This window comes from Oncorhynchus tshawytscha, linkage group LG05, assembly GCF_018296145.1.
Source record: "Oncorhynchus tshawytscha isolate Ot180627B linkage group LG05, Otsh_v2.0, whole genome shotgun sequence".
Lineage (NCBI taxonomy): Eukaryota > Metazoa > Chordata > Actinopteri > Salmoniformes > Salmonidae > Oncorhynchus > Oncorhynchus tshawytscha.
The window spans coordinates 28776418-28785929 of NC_056433.1; positions in this window are offsets into that span (position 1 = coordinate 28776418).

The following is a 9512-nucleotide window of genomic DNA, read 5'->3' on the forward strand; positions in this document are numbered from 1 at the left end:
GGTCCACAGTCCCCACCTCGAGGACAAAATATTTTAGTGGCCATTCTTGGTGGAGGAGAGAAATTGTGCTGCAATTTTACACATTTTGCCATGTGGCGTAGAGAAAATGTTGCAGTTTTTAAGAAAATTGTCTGCAATTCTACACATTTTTCCATGGGGCAGAGAGAACATTATTTCGGGTGATTCTACTCATTTTGCCATGGGATGGAGAAAACGTGCGTAATCTGTGTATAATGTAGGTAGAGGAGCCTTTGATCTTATCTGTAGGGAGCCTCATTGAACTCACGGCCCCAACTGTTCGCCACCTCTGTCACACAATTCCCCCGTCAGCCACACATGACGGAAAAAACACCCTTGCTAGGGAACATTCAGCACCCTGTCTCTTTCTTGCTTTTTCACACCCGTCCTTGTAACAGAACGACAGATGACACGTGAATTGACAACATGGGGTCTTTCTCTTCTTACACTCAGGAAAAGCCCTCCTTTCTTTCACCCGTCAGCCACACATGACGGACAAAACACCCTCGCTTGGGAATATTCTCCACCTCTGTATCTTTCTCACTTTCTCACACCCGTCCTTTTAAAAGACCGACGGATGACATGTGAATTGACAAAATGCGGGCTTTCTCTTCTTATAATCAGGAAAACCCCTCCTTTCTGCATGTGTTTTTGGTTGTTTTTGCTGTCTTTTGTTTGAATATGGATGCCGACTTCTGTTGGTTGGGGTGTGTGGTGTATTGGGGGCCGCAAAGGGACCCCCTGTCAGTTGTGACTACTCTGTGGTAGAGTGAGGTAGTGTGGACTGTCAGACTTTGAAAAGTGGCCCGACACCCATTTGACTTATTCACTGACCCGGGCCCATGGCCCACTGCTTCCATGCTGTCAATCACAGGAAGGTGAAATAAGGCTGTATTTTGAGCTACCAATGCTCTCTCACAAACACGTACTGTATGTATTAGGTATCAGCATACATGCTGATGTGAACATTGAAATTCATTACTATAGAGTTCAAATTTGAATACAAACCCTGTGTGGGAATGTGTCACGTGACATCAAAATGATGTCATTTCCTGGTTGTAAACTATTTTGGGGGTTTCTTTTGCAAACAGCTAAAGATGTATTTTCATGATGAAATTAAAGTTCCAGTTCTCTGCACCTTCCACTTGGAACAAGTTACAAAAGAACATAAAATGACAGGAGATTTGGTTTACAATGGAGTAATGAAGCAACACAAACATAGGCACAGACACATGCATACACACACATAAAAACATATGCGCTATACACACACGTACACATGGATGTTGTGTTGTAGTTATGTGGTAGTGGAGTAGGAGCCTGAAATCTGTTATGAATGTATTGTAATGTTAAAAATATTGTATAACTGACTTAATTTTGCCAGACCCCAGGAAGATAAAACCTGATAAAATGTAAAAGTTAAATAAAACATTCTAGTTGTTATCTGGTCAGACAACCATATAAGAAAATACAGTGCATTTAGAAAGTATTCAGACACATTTTGTTACGTTACATCCTTATTCTAATCAATCTACACACAATACCCCAGAACGACAAAGCAAAAACATGAAATGTTTCCAAATGGATATTTAAAAAAAAAAAGGAAATATCACATTCACATAAGTATTCAGACCATTCACTCAGAACTTTGTTGAAGCAACATTGAAAGCGATTACAGCATTGAGTCTTCTTGAGTATGACGCTACAAGCTTGGCACACCTGTATTTGGGGAGATTTTCCCATTCTTCTCTGCAGAACCTCTCAAGCTCAGTCTGGTTGGATGGGGAGCGTCGATGCACAGCAGCGTTCGATCAGTTTCAAGTCTGGACTCTGGCTGGGCCACTCAAGAACATTCAGAGACTTGTCCCGATGCCACCCCTGCGTTGTTTTAGCTGTGTGCTTAGGGTCGTTGTCCTGTTGGAAGGCGAACCTCTGCCCAGTCTGAGGTCCTGAGCGCTCTGGAGCAGGTTTTCATCAAGGATCTCTCTGTACTTTGCTCCCGTCATCTTTCCCTCGATCCTGACTAGTCTCCCAGTTCCTGCCGCTGAAAAACATCCCCACAGCATGATGCTGCCACCCCCATGCTTCACCGTAGGGATGGTGCCAGGTTTCCTCCAGACGTGACACTTGGCATTCAGGCCAAAGAGTTCAATCTTGGTTTCATCAGACCATAGAATCTTGCCTTTTGGCAAACTCCAAGCGGGCTGTCATGTGCCTTTTACTGAGGAGTGGCTTCCGTCTGGCCATTCTACCATAAAGGCCTGATTGGTAGAGTGCTGCAGAGATGGTTGTCCTTCTAGAAGGTTCTCCCATCTCCACAGAGGAACTCTGGAGCACTGTCAGTGTGACTATTGGTTTATTGGTCACCTCCCTGACCAAGGCCCTTCTCCCCCTGATTGCTCAGTTTGGCTGGGCAACCCGTTCTAGGAGAGTCTTGGTGGTTCCAAACTTCTTCCATGTAAGAATGATGGAGGCCACTGTGTTTTTGGGGACCTTCAATGCTGCAGAAATGTTTTACCCTTCCCCAGATCTGTGCCTCGACACAATCCTGTCTCAGAGCTCTACAAACAATTCTATCAACCTCATGGCTTAGTTTTTGCTCTGACATGCCCTCTCAACTGTGGGACCTTATATAGACAGGTGTCTAATCATGTCCAATCATTTGAATTTACCACAGGTGGACTCCAGTCAAGTTGTAGAAATTTATCAAGGATGATCAATGTAAACAGGATGCACCTGAGCTCAATTTCGGAAAAGGGGAAGGGGACTGAATACTTTCCGAATGCACTGTATGTAATTTTCTTGTTGCAAAAAATATGTTTACAAAACGTCCTGTTACAACTTTGACATCATTGCAGCCATTTTTACCAACTGCGGCTGGGAACAGAAAAAATGAAATTGAAAAAGTGATTTCATCCTGCACTGAAGACTGGAAGACTAAACATGTAAACACTCCACATATTGATGTGAAATAACAAACAAACTCTTCAGCCATAACACCCCACATGAAAGAAATACTATGGTATATTTATATACTATAGTATTCACTGTAGTGTTTTTGCAGACATTACTGTAGTATTCTATAGTATATGCAGTTTACTACGGTATAAATCCTGTAGTATTTCTGTAGTTTTTGCAGACTTGAGTGATTTTGAGAAATCTTATTTGACATAGAAGTGGGGTCTTTCTCCTTGAGGAAACCTACTGGACAAACACGTTTGATACCGAAGCAGCTAACTTCGAAGTAGTGTGCCGGTGCGTGTATCACTTTAATGGAAGTTCTGTTCTGTGAAGGGAGCAATACACAGCGTTGTACGAGATCTTCAGTTTCTAGGAAATTTCTCGCATGGAATAGCCTTCCTTTCTCAGAACAAGAATAGACTGACGAGTTCCAGAAGAAAGTGATTTGTTTCTGGACATTTTGAGCCTGTAATCGAACCCACAAATGCTGATGCTCCAACTAGTCTAAAGAAGGCCAGTTTTATTGCTTCTTTAATCAGCACTACAGTTTTCAGCTGTGCTAACATAATTGCACAAGGGTTTTCTAATGATCACTTAGCCTTTTAAAACGATAAACTTGGATTAGCTAACACAACGTGCCATTGGAACACAGGAGTTTTGGTTGTTGATAATACACCTATGTAGATATTCCATTAAAAAAAATGCCATTTCCAGCTACAATAGTCATTTACAACACTAACACTGTCTACACTGTATTTCTTATCAATTTCATGTTATTTTAAAGGACAAAAAAGGTGCTTTTCTCTCTAATACAAGGACATTTTTAAGTGACCCCAAACTTTTGAACAGTAGTGTACGTCATCAAAGCTTTGTTTGATTACATGCTTTTTCAAACCGTGTGTTGCAAAATCCCACTGATTTTTCTGTGGTCCTGGTGCTTTCACCGTAGGTATAATTAGGATTTTATATTAAAAGCTTCTCCTGGTAGCTTAGTAAGTACAGTAGGGAACTACGGAACATTCATGGATGTGAGGGTATGAGGTAGAATCCCGTTGAAGACCCGAAGTTTTGGAAAAGATTTATGTGAAACCACACTTTCTGCACTGTTGTTCAAATTATTTGCTTTATTTAGTATAGTATAAGCTTTCATACCCCCTCCTCTCCCCTGTAACTATTCCCCAGGTCATTGCTGTAAATGAGAACGTGTTCTCAGTCAACTTACCTGGTAAAATGAGGGTACAATTAAAAATGTACAAATTCTGTCTTAAGCATCCTAAATAATGCCATAGATTCTGTTTTTGAAAAATATTAACCTGAAGGCAAAAAATGGAAGCATGATGTAAGATGCGAACCTACTCTAGCCTTCCAACTGAATATAGGCTACTAAAGCCAACGACTTACTGCTGCACTACATAGTTTTTCTGAAAACAGTGTATCTGAAAATCACACACCGCTATTTATTGCTGACAAGCAGATGTCACTAATTAAGCTCAAATTAGCCCCAACGCCTTGGTAATCCTATCACTAACAAATACTCAAAGAACACATTTCCCATAACCTGCAGGTAAGTCTGGCATCTGAACAGAGAGTTCAGTAGTTCTGCTTTTTTCTTTAACCTGTAGGGAACACACTATATGGTCTATATTTGGGATGTAGGTTTCTCACTAATGGGTGGGACAAATTGGGATTATGGGGATGGGTGGGGTAATGCAAAATGTAATACTGTACTGTTAGTATAGTTTTAAAAAACAATTTTTGCGGGACACTGTGGTGTATTTTCGGACTTTAGTTTAGTATTTACAACAGTATTTCTTTCCGGATAATACTCTAGTATTTACTATAGTATTCTACAGTATTCTACAAAATTCAATGGTAATTACTACACAAGATCGAAGGATACCACAGTGTGTAGTATAGTGTTCTACAGTATACTAAAGTTAACTACCAAATTCTATAGCAAGTACTATAGTATTCGATAGTAAACTGTAGTATTGTTTCATGTGGAACAGTCTGGGGATGGCTTAAAGTGCTATTTGCTGAAGTTGTTGTTAAAGTTAGTGTTGTTGATGACTCACCCTGACCAATAAGTTGACCACAACAAACATTAGTGCATTTCTTTTGGTCGGGAACTAGGGGACTGAGATCACACAGATATCCTGCCGATTATTTTGAAAAGGAATTACCTGATGACCATGCTTCAAAGGGGGAAAAATGTCTATAACATCATAATTTGTAAGTGGAGGTTCCTCCAGGTAGGAAATCGAGGGTGGTTCTCCTTAGCCCCCACTGAAGTGCGTACATTATGCTTTACACTCACAGACCATCATGCATGTACACACACACACACACACAGTTGTATTTGCCTGCATCAGGACATCGTTCCCCTCCTTTTTGGAGCTTCTTTAGATACCTCCCATCTTAGGCTGGAGCTATTTCAGTTGGGTCATCCAGACGACTAGACAAGGGTCTCCCTCTCCCTGCTTCCCTCGGCCGATTTAAAGGCTGTCACTTCCCCTTTGGTTCCCGCGCCCATCCAGCCTCCCTGGCAGTGCGACCGATGCATGAGTGTTCAAAATGGCCCAGACCGTCTAATCGCATTATCTTCAAATTGCACATCTGAGTCGAAGAGGTTGGAGCATGGTTCAGAGCATTGCTCATTTGCATTCCTTTGGTCGCTCTTGTTCTCTACTGTAACCCCCCCATCCCTTCATCCCTCTCTCCCTCCCTTCCTGACTCTATCACCACTTGCACATATTTTGTACACTGACTGTGTCACTTGTGTGGTGATAACTTATGCAGTACATCACGTGTGCTTGGTCTGCTTCACCTGATATCAGATATGTGTGGATCATACATTTCTGAAATGTATGATAAATGTCAGTAAATAAAATTACTTCCTGGGTATGATACATTTGTTCCTATTTCCTTCTCTGGTATTGGCTGACTTAGTATAAGTCCATACAATACATGGGTGGGACATACATTTGAAATCCTATTCAAAATCAGTCCTAGGCTAAAAGTTAGCTTTCATTTTAGAGGGATCCTGGTACACACACACACACTTTTGATTGGCATGTAGACTCGCAGCTGTCAGTTTAATTGACCTGCGGCGGCCCGTAACAACAAACCATCTTCTTGCCGAAGGCAGCCACATGATTGACAGCGAAGCTATCCTTCCACTGAGGAAGGAGCTGCGGGTATGACCGAGCAATCCATCAGCACTCCACGACTTTTGGGGGAAAGCCACAAAGACTAATGAGGACGTGAATATTAAGTCTGGGGTCGGTTCACGTTGTTGACACTTTGCTGATAGGATGCTTGATTTGTTGTGCGAGGTGCAAAGCAGAAACACTGGCTTGGTGTAATTCAAAACTGCGTTGCTGTCTCTATTGCTTTGACACAGCTAAATAAATAAAAATCCTTTACCTCTAGGGAGTCCTGAAGGAGGAAGGAGTATGTTTTGGTTAAGACCATTGGAAGTGAGAACATGGAATGTGCCATTTCCCACAGCATGAAACTATTCTTTCAAATCTAAAAGTATACATTCAAGTCCCCTGTTTACCCTGCTGAAACATACAGCATAGACCAGTATAGGCTGGTGACCAGCCTTCATTGTGTTTTTACTGGTGACCAGCCTTCATTGTGTTTTCACTGGTGACCAGCCTTCATTGTGTTTTAGCTGGTAACCAGCCTTCGTTGTGGTTTTGCTAGTAACCAGCCTTCGTTGTATTTTCGCTGGTAACCAGCCTTAGTTGTGTTTTCGCTAGTGACAAGCCTTTGCTGTGGTTTTGCTGGTGACCAGCCTTTGCTTTGTTATCGCTGGAGACCAGCCTTCATTGTGTTCTGGACACTAGGGACCAGTATAAGCTGGTCACCAGCGTACCAGCATATACTGGTCACCCCTGCAAAACCAGCATCAAGCTGGCTTACAAAGTGATGTCTAATTCCTATTGGAATTCAGCCTGAGTGGGTTAGTGACGTGCAGCTTATGACCGATTTGTTCTTTTTGAACTACTCTTTTTACTGACTCGAGAGTCATGATTCGTTTTTTCTGAGTGACACATTTTTGTCATTCTTTTGACCTGCTGGCTGCAATGAATTCTACAGCAGGATTAATACGCAATCCTCCACACCGGAGATGTATTCTGACCAATACGTGGCTGTCATATATCCTCTCACGCAAAATAGATAATGCTGCAGAGAGCAAAGAGGAGAAAAATACATGTTCAGAACTGATAATAGATCTCATTAACTAATATAATTAATGTATTATTGAGTGTTATGATGGAAACATCTTTGTAGAACCAACTAGTCCGGTTGCCACAACTATTTCTTTTTATTTTACCGTTATTTTACCAGGTAAGTTGACTGAGAACACGTTCTCATTTACAGCAACAACCTGGGGAATAGTTACAGGGGACAGGAGGGGGATGAATGAGCCAATTGTAAGGAATCGTTAAGGACTGGGGAGTTTTTCAGGACAAAAAAAAACTCAATGGAGCTAAGCACATGCACAATTCTAGCTTTCCACCAGACACTTGGAGATTAATTCACCTTTCAGCAGGACAGTAACCTAAAATACAAGGCCAAATCGACACTGGAATTGCTTACCAAGAAATGGCTGAGTTACAGTTTTGACTAAAGTCTACTTGAAAATCTATGGCAAGACCTGAAAATGGTCATCTAGCAATGATGAACTACCAATTTGACAGAGCTTAAAGTATTTGTAAAAGTCTAATGGACAAATGTTTGGCCGCCTTTCCTTCCAGTTCTCTGCTGCCAATAACTGGAACAAACTGTAAAAATCACTGAAGCTGGAGACTCATATCTCCCTCACTAACTTTAAGCACCAGCTGTCAGAGCAGCTCACAGATCACTGCACCTGTAAATAGCCCATCTGTAAAATAGCCCATCCAACTACCTCATCCTCATACTGTTATTATTTATTTATTTTTTGCTCCTTTGCACCCCAGTATCTCTACTTGCACACTCATCTTCTGCACATTTATCACTCCAGTGTTTAATAGCTATATTGTAATTATTTCGCCACTATGGCCTATATATTGCCTTACCTCCCTTATCCTTCCTCTTTTGCACACACTCTATAGACTTTTGTATATAGACTTTTTCTATTTTATTATTGACTGTATGTTTGTTAATTCCATGTGTAACTCTTTGTTGTTGTTTGTGTTGCACTGCTTTACTTTCTCTTGGCCAGGTCGCAGATTGAAATGAGAACTTGTTCTCAACTTTGGATGGCTCTGATTTTTACCCGCACCCTCAAGCCCGCCTAGCATCACTACTCTGGACGGTTCTGACTTAGAATATGTGGACAACTGCAAATACATAGGTGTCTGGTTAGACTGTAAACTCTCCTTCCAGACTCACATCAAACATCTCCAATCCAAAGTTAAATCTAGAATTGGCTTCCTATTTCACAAACAAAGCATCCTTCACTCATGCTGCCAAACATACCCTTGTAAAACTGACCATCCTACCAATCCTCGACTTCGGCGATGTCATTTACAAACAAATTGGATGCAGTCTATCACAGTGCCATCCGTTTTGTCACCAAAGCCCCATATACTACCCACCACTGCGACCTGTATGCTCTCGTTGGCTGGCCCTCGCTTCATACTCATCGCCAAACCCACTGGCTCCAGGTCATCTACAAGACCCTGCTAGGTAAAGTCCCCCCTTATCTCAGCTCGCTGGTCACCACAGCAGCACCCACCTGTAGCACGCGCTCCAGCAGGTATATCTCTCTGGTCACCCCCAAAACCAATTCTTCCTTTGGCCGCCTCTCCTTCCAGTTCTCTTCTGCCAATGACTGGAACAAACTACAAAAATGTCTGAAACTGGAAACACTTATCTCCCTCACTAGCTTTAAGCACCAGCTGTCAGAGCAGCTCACAGATTACTGCACCTGTACATCTATAATTTAGCCCAAACAACTACCTCTTTCCCTACAGTATTTATTTTGCTCCTTTGCACCCCATTATTTCTATCTCTACTTTGCACATTCTTCCACTGCAAATCAACCATTCCAGTGTTTTACTTGCTATGTTGTATTTACTTCGCCACCATGGCCTTTTTTTGCCTTTACCTCCCTTATCTCACCTCACTTGCTCACATTGTATATAGACTTATTTTTCTACTGTATTATTGACTGTATGTTTGTTTTACTCCATGTGTAACTCTGTTGTTTTATGTGTCGAACTGCTTTGCTTTATCTTGGCCAGGTCGCAATTGTAAATGAGAACTTGTTCTCAACTTGCCTACCTGGTTAAATAAATGTGAAATAAATAAAAACACTTAAAAAAAAAACTAGCCTACCTGATTTAATAAAGGTGAAATAAAAATAAATAAAAAATAAATGTTGCACATTCCAATGACTTACCTAGAAAGACTCACAGCTTCTACAAAATATTGACTCAGGGGTGTGAAAAACTTATGTAAATGATATATTTCTGTATATAATTTTCAATACATTTGCAAAAAGTATATATAATTTGTTTCACTTTGTTATTAGC